Below are 16383 nucleotides of genomic sequence, written 5' to 3' on the forward strand. Positions count from 1 at the left end.
GGCCAGAAGTCGCTTCTTGCGTATGACTCTGCGCATTCGAAACTTGTAAAAAGAGGAATTGCGAATCTGTGCCTGAAAAATTCACTTGTTAAGTCATGCGTTCATATGATGCGCTTTAGTTTCGTGGATCAGGTTAATCGCCTAATTAATGCAGGTTATCCTATATATCTATTAACGTCCGTTGCCGAAGGTTTGCTGAAGAAAATGAAGACTAGGCAAAAAAATGATCGGAATACCAAAAAGAAAGGGAAGGTTGCAGTATTGCCGTGCATACATACGGTGTCGCATAATCTAAAAAGAATTGCCAAGCGTGCCGATGTAAGTGTTGTTTTTTCAGCCCCAGATAAACTTTCCAGACTATGTAGACACGTGAACAGTGATACCCCAAGTTCTGAGGTTTGTAGGAAGAAGCACCAACGACAGTTCATCCCATGTGCCACAAATGTAGTATACAGCATACCTTTAGTGTGTGGCGGAGAATATATCGGGCAAACGGGCAGATGCGTTAATGATAGGTTAAAGGAACATAGTTACAACGTGGAAAAAAGCAAAAGGGGCCATCTAGGAGTACATTGTAGGGACTGTCCTGGGTGCGAGCCTATCTTCAGTAGTACCGCAATATTGCGTAGAAATAAGCATAAACTGACAAGGGAAATTATTGAGGCTCATAAGACAGTAAAAAGAGACGAAAATTGTGTAAGCTTCCCTTCTGTCGCGCTATCATCAAAAGAAATCAACTATCTAGACGGTTTGTAAGCACGTGGTGGTAGTGATGTCGTGGCGGAATTGTTATATTTTATTTTCACATGTTATGTGTCGATTTCTTTGTTGCCTTGATTTCTGCTGTATTTATATGCCAGACGTCACAGCAATAAACTTCAGCTGTTAGTCAGCGCCTGTGTGTCGTGCCCTCCATTTCGTCCTCGTTTCTTGGTTGCGCTGTGAATTCAAGATTATGGATAGTAAGGGTTGAGAGAAACAGCACTTGGGAAAGTGTTTGGCTGCAACCGTCCCCTAGTAAATACCGCGAGGTCGAGGAGCTTTTATTCTTCCCCGGACACCGACGCCATATACCGGCTTTTTCGCTCAATAGACCATTTAACGCACTCGCAAAAAAAACAAAAAAACAAAAAAAACACATGGTGCACGAATCAAGCGTAAGCCTTCTCCTCGTGTCAACACCATCTGCTTCTGTTCCTTCCGTTCCAGATAAAGCACCGACAGGGACGTCACATTTTCGCTAATGGCCACGAAAGTTTTAAGAGCGCAGTGTGGCGCTCCGAATTGATATCAGGCCCCGCGTGACTACAGGAATTATGGGGCGAAACACAGTGCGGTCGCTCAGAACTTGTGGAGATTTTGTTGAGGACTGTGTTCTACAGAATACTGCTGCGGATGCAGTAGCGCCAGATTTACATTCGGTATATCTTGATATAAAACGCTATGTTGCCGATGGCTTGCCTGCTTCACTGCAATGCGGGCAGGAACGGCGGGAAAGCAAGCAAAACTGGAGGTATAGTGCCGTGAGACTTACATTCCGGCTTTTCGTGAAGGTTCCTATGTGTGTTGGACGTGTTCGCTTCAAAACGTCGGCGTCCGTGGTTCAGTGGTAGAATACTCGCCTGCCACGCGGGTGGCCCGGGTTCGATTCCCGGCCGACGCATTGGGTTTTTTTTTTATTTACGCTTCTTTTTCGCCGTGGTACCCACTGAAGGGGCCGGTGTTTCGTCTGTCCATTGGTCCTCTATAACCACGGAAAGCAGTGTTTCGGATACTGGGCTAGCCTGTCTTATTACTAGCGTCGTGGAATAGACAATATGAAATTTCCGTTGTCTCTCTCGCCCAGATGTTTGAGGCAGTTTTCTGACGATGTTGGATTTAGCAGCGATGCCAGAGCCAAAAATGCCATGTGTGCGCACAGTGGCCAAATAACAGGGGAACGGGATCCATATGGTGCCAAACGAAGATTTGGTTTAATTATAGAGTAGTCGGATGTCTTGGTTATGGATCACCATGAAAAAACGGGACAGCGAGAACAGACAAGGGAGGAGAAACGTCACGCCAATGCGCTGTGTATAATTTTTCGGCCTCCCGACGTGCGACGCCGAATCAATGCTATTAATATAGTCCACTAATTTGAAGGAATTATAACAGCACATTCCTTATTTTTACTCATACCGCCGCTCCGCTACCATATTGTTGCATGAGACAATCACATGGGCGATTATACCTTGACGGGCGGCGTCGTGTGGCGTGAAATGTTTAACGTGTTTTTTAATGAAACTGGCTTAATGCAACACATGGGAGCCCACAATGGCGATGCAGAGCACTCATTAGAACTAGTTAAAAGAATTTGTTAAACATATTATGGTAGCATAGTCGAGACAACCAACAAACACCAGCGTTCAGTCGTGAATACCAACTATAAGAAAATCGGGCTACTTTTGTTTATTTTTGCATTTCTGTATCTCATGGTATAGGGGGTGGGTGTCGCAATACCTTATAAAACTAAAATTTCAAACCATGGTTTGAAATTTTCGTTGGTATGTAAGGAGTTCGACGCACGTGAATAACTAGAATTGAGAACATTCGTCACAACGGCGTGTCGGTCGGGCGCATAGCGCTGTCCGAGAAGCGGTGGAACTATAACGTAAAATGGGACTAACCGATCGCTGATTCTCTGGAGGCTCCTTGCGCCTGGTACATCGCTGCAGCCGAAATTATAGGCGGTCAGCTTACAAACGCCAAAAGCATTCACGTAAACCTTCAAACAGTTCTGAATTATTTTAAAACCCATGGCCGCCAAAGGTATTTTATATGCCGAAATACGGGAGCGACTTCACCACGCGCAAATGACTGAAGCTCCAACGTCGTCCGTTTTCGTTATGTATATCGTAAAGGCACGGCTTGTCGTCGCAGTTGACTGTCCACATCTCTTCCCCGTTCAAATTCATCGAAAATCCGAGGTCAGTGCGTATCGGCTTCCGATCTACCTTCCACCATCATGATAACGGGGATCGCTTATACAGGACGTCCGTCCTCATCCCATTTAAATGGGGGTTAATGAACTGGTTCGCGAACCTGTTCGGTACGTGATATATTTGAACTGGCACTAAACCGGAATTAAGTTAAGCTACCCGAACAGGAAAAATGAACCGTTATTTTTTTTTCGGGACTAAGGCCGGGTTCAGAACCGAACCTTTATTATGTTCTTTTCATGACGCAATGACTCAGTACGGAATGGGCTGGGTGTGGCTATTTTTCAATTGATTTGGAATTGTATGGACAATAGTTTAGTGAGTGGTGTATTTGCTACCCATGAAACAACGCAGGAAGAAATGCATGAATGAATGAAAGATAAATACAGTAACGTTAGTGTTACGTGACTCACATGAGGGCGAGGTGCATCAGCATGATGATGTAATACGTCATTTTTTTTCTTGGGGTGAGTGAAATTTGTCCATGTCATTTCAGGTTACAAGCAAGGTCAACACCGACAAATCGAGGGAAGTTTCTTATAGAGACGTTGCTCCCGTCGATTTCAATACGTTGAATTTAAATTAAGCTTTTTGGGGGTGAGGCGAAGACAAGAAATTACGCTTTGAACGCATTAATCTCCACCAGATTATTCATGCACCAACAAGGAAACTTGGACAGACTCGGGTTTCATTTGTCAGATAAATCATAAGTTGTCGCGGAGTTGAATATTGAAAGCAACGTAGGTATACCTCCGCAATCGCTCAACTTTACTGAAAACATTGTGTGCTTGATGGTGCCGAAAGTATCGGTTCTGTTGCTGGAAATCGTGCTAGCGTAGCAACCACCGTCTATGGCCTTTTTTGAAAGATCAGTGAGACAAATAAAAGCTACGTTGCTCGAATAGGCAAAACGGAAGCCAAACTGGCAGCAAGACAGTATATTAAATTTATTTTCATAATTTTTCATAAGTACTGACATCGATTTTTAAAGTATTTGCCCTGAAAGGTGTATGCAAATGATGCAGTAGTTATAAATAGTGAAGCACCCCCAGTTTTATATATGGTGAATATATTACTTTGCTTCAGTTCTCAAGAAGAAAAAAGCGCCGTTAGAAATGCCCGGTTAACAACTAAAGAAAACAGTTTTCTGGGTTTCTTTTTTTTTCATTAAACAAGTCCTGGGAAGTTAAAAGCGTGAGTTTATTTTCACGAGTTCTAACTCACGTCGAGGCATCCTTGGTGCATTTTAATGACGGCATACATGCGAAAATGTTGAATAAAGTGAAACAGTCAATGTTACGCAACGCAGAGCAGTGAGACCTAGCCATTCAGCAATGTGGACCACGTTGCCTAGGCGTCCTCACCAATGCAGCGGATAAGGGCAGCTGCCGCAGGTCACTTTCTCTCCTTCTTTTCTTTTCTTTTTTTTTTCAATGAAGTGTACACCGTAACCGGATCCGTGCAGTGTAAACCACGCGAACGTTGTCACTCGTGCCGCTCGAGCCAAGCACGCGAGCCAGCTTGTTTTTTCTTTACTCTCGTCCTGTTGTCTTCTTTCTGTGTGTCGTCCTTCTTGCGCAATTCTCGTGGTTTTTCATGTTTTTTTTTATATCTTGTTTTCATTATGTTTGACACATCACTTATTCGAAGTCGCGGTTCAACCCGCTTTTATTAATAAAACATTCCTCTGTAATCTACATTTATGTATCTGTTGTTTTCTAACTGAAATATTCCTAAGGTTTCGATTGCGCCGAACAATGTTGACATGTATGAGCCATGCCACCATTTATTTTTGTCGCTTAGAAATGTCTTCGCATTACACTTAGAGGGCTAATGTACTTTGTGTTCGCGCTGTTTGTTATGACAAAACAGCGTTTGAAAACTGCTTTAAAAAGAACCGGCGTCCCTGAAAGGCGACGAAAATACGACGCAGCGAGCTTGTCCGTCTTCACCGAGATATGCTTAAGCACGTCAAATTGTAAATGTAAAAAAAAAATGCGACGGCAAATAAAAGGATATTACCCATTGTAACCCAATTCACCCCAATCATTGCACTAAAATATCCGCAGTGACTCGGGCGTTTGCCTTATTGTTCCTGGACGTCTTGTTCTTCTTGATATTCCTTTCTGAAAAGTGGTCAGGTCTACAACTCAGTTTCAGCTGAAATCTTCCCCTTTGTTAATAAAATCCGCTTGTGCTATATCTATCTTTACCCCTATGTCTTAACTGATGCCGATCACCTAACATCCGTACCAGCTGAGTAGCCTGTTCACAAGATGGTAATGCAGAGTGAGAGGGGCTACAGTGCACGGAACTCGCGACGCGCTGCAGTGACCCACATTCGGACCCGTGCATTCACGCGTTGATGACGTCGTGGCAGCTGCTTTGCTGCAGGCGTCGGTGGTTCAGTGGTAGAATACTCGCCTGCCACGCGGGTGGCCCGGGTTCGATTCCCGGCCGACGCACTTTCTTTTTACGCATTGTATTTCTTCTTGCCCTTTCCATTCTTTTTTGGTCTATGGCACTGACGGGGCTAGTGTCTGCGCCAATGCGTTGGAGGACAGAAACGGCGCACCGTATCGTGTCAACTTATTGGAATTCAATGATCTGCTTCACCGTGACTGAGGCGAAAAGAAACAAAGCAGCCAATGCACGTGTTCAACTGGGACGAAGAACATTTGCTGCAGATTCTGAGCTGTCACATGTGGGGTGTACTACTGTGAAAGAGGGTAAAATGGGACCAAATGAGTCGAAATTCCGAGTGGCGTTCGTTGATGTGATTGTAGGGTTTAACGCGTCGACGAAACGGAGGCGATGAGGCGCACCGTAGTGGAGGGCTCCGGAGTAATTTTGACCACCTGGGTATATTTAACGTGCGCCTAAATCTCGTACACACTGGTGTTTTTGCTTTTCGCCTGCATCAGAAAAGCGGCCGCCGCGGCCAGAAACCGAACCCGCGTCCTCAGTGGCGTCCATTCAAGAACGCCCGTTTAGAGTAAGGTTGTAGACACGGCCGAAAAGATGACTGGGCGATCGTAGTGGGGCTTCTAGATCTTCTTTACTGTATCACTTGAATGATAACAACGGGCAATTAACACACTGATAACAATTTTTAGTGCTAGCTTATATTACGTCCCTCCAGCCCAATTTACGGTACTGCAACACGAGATATGAAAGATTTTTAATATTACTTGCGTTTTTGTGTGTGTGTGTGTGTGGGGGGGGGGGGGGCACTTCGAATTTTTGCTAATCCTCACGAAAGTTCTCAGAGAACAATGTGGAGCTGCAAACTGATTGCTCACCCGTGTAACGTCGGCAACTATGGGGCGGAACCCACTGGTGTCCCTCAAAACCTATGGAGATTTTGTTGCGGTCTTGGTTCAGCCGAATACTGCTGCAGAGGCGATAACTACAAACGTCCATCCAGCATCTCTTGATGTGAAACGCTATGCTTGTGATCGACTTCCAGACTTACTGCAGTGCGGGTAAGAACGGGGCTGCAAGGAAAACTGGATGTACTATCATGACCTACATTCCGGCTTGTTGCGAAAGCGCCAATGTGCGTATGCCTCGTGAGCCGCTAGACGTCGGCGTCGGTGGTTCAGTGGTAGAATACTCGCCTGCCACGCGGGTGGCCCGGGTTCGATTCCCGGCCGACGCACTGTATTTTTTCGCATTATCCTTTAGGCTGCTGTACCCAAAGAAAGTGACGTTGTTGCTTCGGCCAATCGGTCATCTGTAGCGCGTGTACAACTTTGTTTGCGGTACTGAGCTAGAATACTTTACTTTTTTGTTAAAACGATAGTCTTTCTTTGCCTAATTCAACGCGAAAGTTCGGTATGTCTGTCCCTCGATTCGGGCACCCGTCCGGAACGTAAAACATTCTGAAACGAGAAGTGCATGTAGGCAAAACATTTGCAAACCCCCGAATCTGGTAAAATAATTCAGACTTGTCAGCGTCGTTGAGCAAAAAGAACACGTCAGCCATGTTTCAGGCAACACATCAATACATAACTGGTACTAGGCAGGGTTCTTTATTTAAAAATATATGTGCGCTTTATATTTGCGTTAGCAGATAAAAAATACGAATTGAAAACTATATTTTGACCCCAAAATACCAAAGTAGCTCGCGCCCGGGCGTTGACATTGTTGCGGCATTCTAAGTTCAGCAGTAATGAAAGGATAAAATAGATGGCGCGCGAGCAGTGGAACGCGGGAAATTTGAATTGACTTGAGCAAACCTCAATCATGTTTATCGTGGGAGGAGCGAGACTGGAAGGGAACAGCAGGGGAGGTGGGCGGGGGTGAACAGAGAGGCATTTACGTCTTTGGGCGATACGCGGAGCAGATACGGGGCCCATTTTTTGACCAGGGCAGTTGAATGCAGAATACGAAAATGCGGTGACTCTTTCGCCATTTAACCGTTTTAATTCTTTCCCTATAAGCTATATATTAAATAATTATACAAATGTTGAGGGCAAAACCCACACCGGCGAACCTTTCGAGAATTTTGAAAACATAAATAAAATTAGGCACCGGACCAAAAATACGTTTACGGAAAAGCAAACTTAGTGTGGATTAGAAATATTTACACACAACATCGACGGGCGACGTCTACATTCTCAAGAAAACGATCGTAGCAATCAAAACTGATGTGCGGAAAAAGCATTAGAAGGTTTCCGTGCGGAATCTCAATATGTGCGTTACGAAAGCAGAACATACCGTAATTACCCGATTCTAACGCGCCCCCGATTCTAATGCGCACACGATTTTCTTGGCATAAAAACCGAAAAAACTTGCATCTCCGATTGTACCGCGCACGGAACTTCGTGAGCAAGAAAAACGAATGCGAGAGAAACGGACGATTTATTTCTCGAAGTAATCTCACTCATCTCACTCCTAGTCGCTCTCCGCTGACCACTACATCTCGTCCTTGATGCCGTCAAGCGCGTTCGCGATGCCACACTTCTGAACGAACGTTCAACCATGGTCGATGGGATCGTGGCCCACGCCTCGCACGCCCATCCTGCGAGCTTCTCCAGAGGCGCGCGCTTCAGCCGACCGCTCGTTTTGAACGCGTGAGAGCCGCTGCTGCCATTGCTCTTATCAAGCGCGCAAGTGGAACGATTTGACGGCTTGTGTGAACGCCCAAAAAAAAGCCTAGGCGCCTATGCTTCCTGCGTCCGAAAAATCGTTGCTAAAAGCTTTGGCGCCATCTTGAGATGGCGATGGCGATGGGTGGGACGAAATTTTCGCTGTTTCGGCAGTTTAGGTTTCGTATCCGATTCTAACGCGCATGCGATTTTTCCACCTATTTTCCCGGAAAAAAAGTGCGCGTTAGAATCGGGTAAGTACGGTACTAAAAAGAAAAATTCAAACAAAACAATACACTGGCAAGGTCAAAAACGCAAGTTGTGCAGTAGTTGAAGTTCGTTGATTTATCGAAGTCCCCTCTCTTCACTCCTAAGCACGCCCGATAAGCACACCATTAAACAGTCTACACGCATAAAATAATGGAAAAGTGATAAGGATGACTATAATGAATAAAAGTTTATTATAGAGCAAAGAGGTAAGGGACAGGGGTGTGGGCAGCCTCCTATGTCCGGGAGGCCGCGAGAGGACGCCGCCGTCACCGCACTGTCAACCAGCATAGCTTGATCCTTAGGGTCGGAACTAGTCAGCAGCCTTTCCCACTGCTCCCGTGAAGGGGCGTGGGATAATTGGGGAGGTAGGGGTGGTAAGTACGGGCATTCAGTGACAAGGGAAAAAGTGTTTAGGGGGTATTACATGGTTTTCAGGTTCTACGGAAGAGTGTATGCGTGCAATGAGGTGAGGCCGTGTACAGTTGTAGAATGTATCTGTTTGTAGGCGCCGCCAGATGTATGCTCGTGCGTGCGTGAGGTTGGGGTGTGGTGCAGGATATTTGTAGCGGAGATGCTTGCATAGGGCAAAATTGGTTTCAGTGGTGGCCAAGGGGTTCATGGTGATGTCTTTCATGGTTGAAGATTCGGATGCTGATGATACCCGGTTGTGCATCTCGCGGGCTGTAGCATGGGCTTCTTCATACCCCATCAGGCCGGCGGGAGCAAGGGTCCATATTATCGTGATGGATAGTTGAAGGGAAAATTTTTGTAGAAGGGGAATTGCTGCAAGGGGAGCTTGTCCACGACGGTAGTTCACGCAAGCCCGGAAAGACTCAGTAACAATCGTAAGGGGGTGTTGGCTGCGGTGCGTGGTAGTGGCATGAGCCATGGCGATGGATTCAACGGCAAAGGGAGCGATTCCGCGATACGTGGCAGCAGTCATCGTATGCCCAGATCTGTTTCTGTAAGGTTTTGGAGGAGTCAAGGGCTTGTTGGTTGAGGACAGCAATACGTATCTGTGGGCTTTTATTGTGCCTTTGTTTATGTAACCGCGTAGTATGACAGCAAGTTTCCCGCACACCGCCACAGCAGAAGTGGCAGGTGCTCATCTTACAGACACCAAGAGCATTGAGGTTAACCCCGAAGCAGTTTCGAAGAGTTTAAAATACGATTGCTTCTGTAGGAGCGGCATGCCAAAGCATGCCCAGAATTATTTATTTATTTATTCTTTACTTACATACAATCAACGTCTGAGTGGCCATTTTTAAGGTGAATAGGGGGTGTGTTTCGGCTTCGCTCTCCAATACAGCCGCACTTTATAGCACTTCACCTCTTTTTGAAAGTAAAAACACGTTAGGAGCATACGTACACGCTATTCAATTAGTTCAGCGTTACAGAAATGTACCCACATGTAATAACACGAAATAACACAATGCAGGAATGGACCTTCTCCACGACGTTTATCAGCACATGGGCTTGGAGGCGCCGCCATTACTTCTATTGGCTCGCTCTCTTCGAAGTCTTCGATCCTGGCGGATTCCGTGGGCTCTCCGAGTCAAATTTTAAACAGATCCTGGTTGGCATTCGGTGGCCGCTCCCAAAGCGCTAGTCATTGGACGGCCAATCATTGGCATTGGGAAATGTACGGAACTTCGTCAACAGCTCACACCAAGAGCGCACTTTGCGAATGTAGTTAAGAAAGCAGATTGCGATGTGCATGCAAAGCAAGCCTCTCAGTAAACCAGCATGCATATGTGCACACCGTGATCAGCAATATCGGGCGACAGCGTCACCGGCAATCGTGGTCAAAAGACCCACGAGTTGTGATTTTCGTACTCGCCGCTTCCGCTCTTCTTTGCGTGGAAAAGGTCCATTAAAACTTCCAAACGTCCTGAAGAAGGTTTTAGGCACTCTGCTGAGTATGCCCTAGCTTTATAAAAAAAAACTTCAGTAGCGTTTTTGTCCAAAGGAACGCCGCTGAGTGTCAAAATGAACGCTGCAGGAGGCTCTGCGGTTCGCGAAGTTCGGCGTGCAGCGTGTAGAAATCAAACCGGTTCACCGAATGCACTCTGCAATATTACACAGAAATCTTATTGCATATCCTGCGCAGAAACTCTCACATTGATGGGCACCATCTGGGTTTGCACGCAAAGACAATCATTCCGCTCCACACAATCGTCAACTCACGAGACCCAGCCTTTCAAATTTTGAGCGTGGACAAGACGGAGCTTCTGGCAAAAAAGAAAGCTTTCTGAGCCTAAAGTAAAGTCGAGAGAGGTTCTGAAAGTCTGACTCAACGGTACTGCTCAAAAATAAGATGCAGTCGAGCAGACACATCGTTTACCACCGTTATTTATTTGTGTGTTTTGAGGTTTGTAAGGTAAAATCCGCACCCGATATAATGAGTACCATATGAATACCTGATCGGTAATACATGTACTACGTTTTAGGCCGGCAGTCGCAGTTTGCACTACAAGCACAGTGAAACTGGCGAAAATTTGATTGATTGATTGATTGATTGATTGATTGATTGATTGATTGATTGATTGATTGATTGATTGATTGATTGATTGATTGATTGATTGATTGATTGATTGATTGATTGATTGATTGATTGATTGATTCATAAATCGATCGATCGATCAATTGATCGTTATAATATCGCCTTTGTGTCATGGCGATCATGTGTGTCATCTTTCCAAAGACTCTAACGTACTTAGGCTGTGCTATTGTTTCTCCTGGTGCGCCAAGGTAGGGTGTCAACTCTCAAAAGAAATACCAGCTTTTATGTCAGGGGCTAATAACTACGGGCGCCGCCAACACGAGAACTGGCCTGTCCGCTTGTTCATTAATCAGAAACGACTACAGGAAGTTTTAGGTGTTCGGGTGCTCGGTCTCGACGTTGCCTTGTAGGGGTCTGCGGCTCCATGGGTGAAGAGGACAAAGGAGAGGGCTCCATGGACGATAAACCTAATACGTCGAATAGCAACGAAGGCTGGTGGGTCGCGAACCAGAATTGCTCGCCTCCATGTGCAGTCTGTGTTTCAGCCCCGACTCGTGTACCAGGCCCTATACCATCATCTCACGATAAGGGACTGGGATCGCCTAGAAGCCATCAATCGAGATGCCATGCGGGCTGTCACTGGTCTACCTCGAATGACCCTGGTACCAACTCGGCAGGCTGAGGCCATGAGATGGTACAACAACGCCGTTCTGCCCGCACCTGTAAGCTCTCACGGATCGGTGCAGCTGCTGCGCTAGCCCGTTAGCTGGGGTGTGTTGTAGCAGATGCAACCTTGAAAGAGTCGGACCTTCCTCCATGGCAGCGAGTGCAGCTGATAGAGAACAAACCAATTGGTCGCCCACGTCGCCCAGTCTCTCGCGAGGCCACGGCCCAGGTCTCTGGTCTCCATTGTACAGACAACAACACAGTCATTGCGTATGTAGATCCCAGCGGTAAAAATGGCATGGTACACATCACAATGGTCTGCCTCCAGGTTGACCAAACCTGTTCATAGGCGACCAATCCATTGCCACCCGTTTATCTTACTGAATTAGCCGCAATACATGATAGACTGGCCTCAATACTACTTTTTGTTCAGGTGAGGCCGTACCCCGACTAATCATCCGGACTGACTCAACGCCAGTCATCCACGAATTCGTCGCGTGGCACAATCGACATCATTCGCAGATGCCATCCATCGCTTGGCAAGTCGCAAGATACTCCAGATACGCATCCAATGGGCACCCCGTTCAGCTGTACCTGGCAGTTTGGAGGCAGACTCAGCTAGCCGCCCGTGTACAGTCATGCAACCACTAGGTACTACCTTTCCCCGAAGACGCTTGCGGACACCTGGAACGCAAAATGAAAATGGCCGACGGATCACACGAGCTCTCATACCCCTGTGGGGTTCAAACAATTCTAGTGAATTAACTCGCCCAGAGGAGGTTGCGAAGACTACGCGTTGAGGCCCCCTTACGCCGTCCGTGACTGCCTCCCGGTCAACGCAATACCGCGGCCCATACGGATCCACCTACCCATTCTACGAGTCCGCCATACAGGATATGAATGTGAAGCACCTGCTCTGGACCTGGCTGGGACTGTATCAGGTTCGCCTGCGGCACCTTCGTGCAATGGGTCCCCACCGTGGCCGCCCTCCTCACCTACGAAGTTGGGTGCACGGACCACTTCACTGACAACTCCTGAACTTCATACACGAAACTAACTTGTTCGTGTATCTTTGAGTGCATTTATCTAATATGCCACTGAGCAAACTTTCGAATATAAAAAACTACTTCGCTGTTCTTAGCTGCAGGCTCAAATAAATCTTTGACTGTTCCAGGTGGTTGCTGCCTTAAGCCCAATTCCACTTTCTGCTCTTCCTACGCCAGCATTTCAATCTTCTTTTAGTGGCCTTTACAGCCTAGTAGTTTACTGTCTTTTTGCTTCCTTTAAACTCTAGGGCTTCGGGAAGGCAAATATTTATCTTGCATCGGTTTGAATAGGTACAGTCACATTGTAACAGAATTAAAGATTATAACAATTGTAAAATAAATTCGGCACAACCTGATGGCGTACGCCTTCCCTACCGATCAACTTTCGCCGCCATGGCTCCCGTATGCGCCGGTTGTATAGACAGATCGTCACCTATAAAGCCGGTTGTTACCATTGCGGACCTTTGAGATACTGCACGAACTGTTAAAGCTGTGTAGTCGTGTTTAAGCTGGGTGTTCTTCATTTAGGTCTTTAGAAATCAAATTTCCACAAGTTTTAATATTATCATTTTTTTCATTTTTTCGTGTTAAGTAATCTCTACCTGAGTAACCAATTAAGAACTTTAAGGCTCTGAGAGATACTGTCGGAGCAACGCAAACAAGTTTAACCAGCATTCGCTTAAAGGAAGCCTGTAACACTGCTCAAATTTCTTTTGAAATCTTAAATGCTTGAAGAACTTAGTAACCCAACACAGCCAGTACTTACATTGGGGGGTCGCGAAGTACCTCAGCCAAACATTACTGTTCTATGCCCATCAGATAACTTGTAAACTCGCTCAAAAACTTTTTCTGTCTTTTCCGGTCTTGACGTTCTTCGACGGCTCGAATTACGTCACTAAGGCCGTGTAGCGGCTGTTGGCCGGTTTTTCTTCAGTTGCAGCAATGAACGCTTTTCGATAGCAACTTTAAAAAAAAAGCCACAAAACCAAAGCAGGAATGGAAGGCCTATCTGGCAGGACGAGCAAATCACCCAGTGCTGCTCCGTGCTGGCGATAACTATAGCTTTCGCAGTAGTTCCAGACGCGAAGGAAAGAGTGAAAGCGCTTATCGAAAGTGTTGCAGCGTTCCTTTAATATTCTTTGCGCTAAATACCCTTGAATTCGCTTGTACAAATTCATGGCGAGCATGCTCGGGGCGAAAAAGCTTACTTGATTACTTTACTGGCGTAGTATATATTGTAGAAGTTGTCAAACTTGATTTATGTGAAATGCAAATTATTTACCCTATCATTCTCGTGACACTATAGATTCGCACGTAGGAAATTCTTATCAAGTGAGTTCAACTTTCCTTCTATGAGCCGTACATTTATACGCTTTGCCGAATCTACCTTTAGACCCATGACTTCCCAACGGTTGTTGTAGACTACAAGGTTGCCCTCTCAATATGCCAACCCATCTGCCTGCCCTCCTTCTTTTTTTTACTGTTTAACCCAAAAGGCGAACCTTCGCTGCCTTAGAACAGTGAATTTATCTCGCCAGACCCCCCAGTTTTAAGAACTTTGTTCCCGTTCAGGTGCAGGAAAAATGGTTGAGCAGTGATTTGGCAACCTGTGTGCTTGGTACTGGCTTGACGGTACAAAGAAGAAGAAGAAGAAGAAGAAGAAGAAGAAGAAGAAGAAGATGATGATGATGATGTCTGGATTTCAATGCCGCAAGGTCAACAATATGACAAAGAGCCCCAAATTGACCGCACAAAGATAAAATGAGATGTAAAAAAGGAAACAAAAAAGACCACGGGAAAAAGGAAGAAAGACTTCCCGGAATGTAAGAACTCTGAGATAAAACGGTGAGTGTTGCCTGGCTCCCTACTCGTTCCCCCATTAAAAGAACTGAAGAAATATGCGCGCTCCTAAAGCACGGATTAGTTTAATGGACTGTATCCCAGCTCCGGAAGTGCCCAAGAGTGGGAAGAGCCCTGTTGCGTATCCAGCGAACAATATAACTTTGCTAGGAACAAACGAAGTAACACTTACGGCAGGTTGAAGAAAAAAGCGCAAAAACAGTTAAGCGGCAATGATCGGATAATTACGTAAGCCACCCTGCCTTAGCCCCAGCACTTTTCGAGTCAGCTCCCCTACTAGGCGGAAACGCTTTGCTGTGAAGATTTTTTTTTTTTTTCACTCCTAATATAGGATGCGTGCTATTAAAGTGTGGAGGCCCTACCCCTTTACATTAAATATCTCGAAATACGTGTATCTCCAAAGAACGCTATAAACCAAACCTCTTTAAAGTCGGCTTCACTACAATACACAGGTGCATCGCTGGGAAGAAATCTTTAGGAGAAACATAGCCAGTAGGTTAGGAAATTATGAAAGACCCAGTGTATTTTATTGGGGAATTTTCATGTGCTGCGAAAATGTGACCCATCAAAATTCATAGACAGACAGACGAGTTTCTTGGTTGAGTACGATAGAAGTACTTAAGAGGTTAAAATTTTTTCAGTTGCTTGAAATAATGGGTACACTATAGGTCTATTAACGTAGGCCTAACTCCCAGACCCGTTTAACTTGCATAGCCTGTAGCCGAGATTGTAATGCGGGTTAATGGATTGTAATGGGGATTGTAATGCGGATTAATAATGTGCACAGTTCTCAAAACACGCCAAGCCCTGCAATGACCCACATTCGGAATTGTGGCTTTATTTCCACATACCTCGTGAGCGGCGTGCGTCAGCGTCGGTGGTTGAGTGGTAGAATACCCGCCTGCTACGCGGGTGACCCGGTTTCGATTGCCGGCCGACGCAATTTTGCTGTCTTTGTGCTCTGTTTTAAAGACGATAGTCTTTCTTGGGCTACTTAAACCCAGAAATTTTGGTCTGTCTGTATATCTGTCTATCTGTATGTCTGTCCGTCTGTCTGTCTGTGACTCGATTCAGCCACCCGGAAAAAGTAAAACAATGCCTGCGCAATAGTCTTATATAGTCACAACTAAATGTGCCCGTCTAAGTCCGGTGTAATGTTCATACTTGTCTATATTGTTCAAGAACAACAAGACATTATGCATATATAAGAAAACAATATCATACAGAAGTGATATTTGCAGCGTTCCTTTATTAAAAATCGTGCATGTTTGATTTTGGCGGGAATAAATACTTCATCAACTGAAGAAAAAAATATCACTCCGCCGTCGCCTGCTGTGGCCTGCGCCATATAGCTTCTGGCGGCATTTGATGAAATCAAGTGGCAACAGTTACGAAAGGTTCCACTAGATAGCTTCCACGTTCTGCTTGGAACGCACGTGGAATAGGGAAACGCCGCTCTATAAACGTTGAAGTAGGGCGCCTCGATTCACGCGCGTCTTCGCCGTACGGCAGCGTTGGCATCGAGACACCCGATTTGGAGCAGTGGAACGCGGGAATGATTTAAGCAAACCTTTGGCGTCTTTACCTTGCGAGGACCGCGACGCAAGAGGAACAACATGAGAGGCGAGCGGGAAAGCGAAGGGAGGCATTTACTTGGCAAAATTCGATAAAGACTATCGTCTTTCGACGACATTTGCAACGAAAGGAGCAGATACGCGGCCAATTTTTTCTTTAACTGCTGCTTTTTTTTTTTTTTTTTTGCAATGAAAGGGACGGGTCTAAGGTCTGCAGCACTGCAATGGAGAACGCAACTGGCGTGTCGTGGCCCGTCTTTTAAGAAAACTCCCACCTCCCCATGCGGGAACCCCTGTATAGATGCGACGCATAGGCGGAGCGGCGAAAGGACCGCGTTTTATAGCGCGCATAACGTTGAGGGGACTGCGTAAGCCGGTCCCAGTCGATGACGA

The 16383-nt window shown here is 45.9% G+C and overlaps 1 protein-coding gene and 4 non-coding genes across 5 annotated transcripts in view; all 5 read left to right on the forward strand.

Annotated features, from left to right (window-relative positions):
• Window positions 1–16383, forward strand: part of LOC144155767 (uncharacterized) — a 156292-nt gene that overhangs the window by 9442 nt on the left and 130467 nt on the right. The window lies entirely within an intron of this gene.
• Window positions 1593–1663, forward strand: Trnag-gcc (transfer RNA glycine (anticodon GCC)). The gene has a single exon. It is a non-coding gene; the product is annotated as a tRNA-Gly (tRNA).
• Trnag-gcc (transfer RNA glycine (anticodon GCC)) lies at window positions 5373–5443 on the forward strand. Its single transcript has one exon. It is a non-coding gene; the product is annotated as a tRNA-Gly (tRNA).
• Window positions 6569–6639, forward strand: Trnag-gcc (transfer RNA glycine (anticodon GCC)). The gene has a single exon. It is a non-coding gene; the product is annotated as a tRNA-Gly (tRNA).
• On the forward strand, window positions 15288–15358 carry Trnas-gcu (transfer RNA serine (anticodon GCU)). Its single transcript has one exon. It is a non-coding gene; the product is annotated as a tRNA-Ser (tRNA).

The sequence above is a fragment of the Haemaphysalis longicornis genome, unplaced genomic scaffold, assembly GCF_048455015.1.
Source record: "Haemaphysalis longicornis isolate Haplotype H1 unplaced genomic scaffold, Haemaphysalis longicornis Haplotype H1 scaffold_1, whole genome shotgun sequence".
NCBI classification, from domain to species: domain Eukaryota; kingdom Metazoa; phylum Arthropoda; class Arachnida; order Ixodida; family Ixodidae; genus Haemaphysalis; species Haemaphysalis longicornis.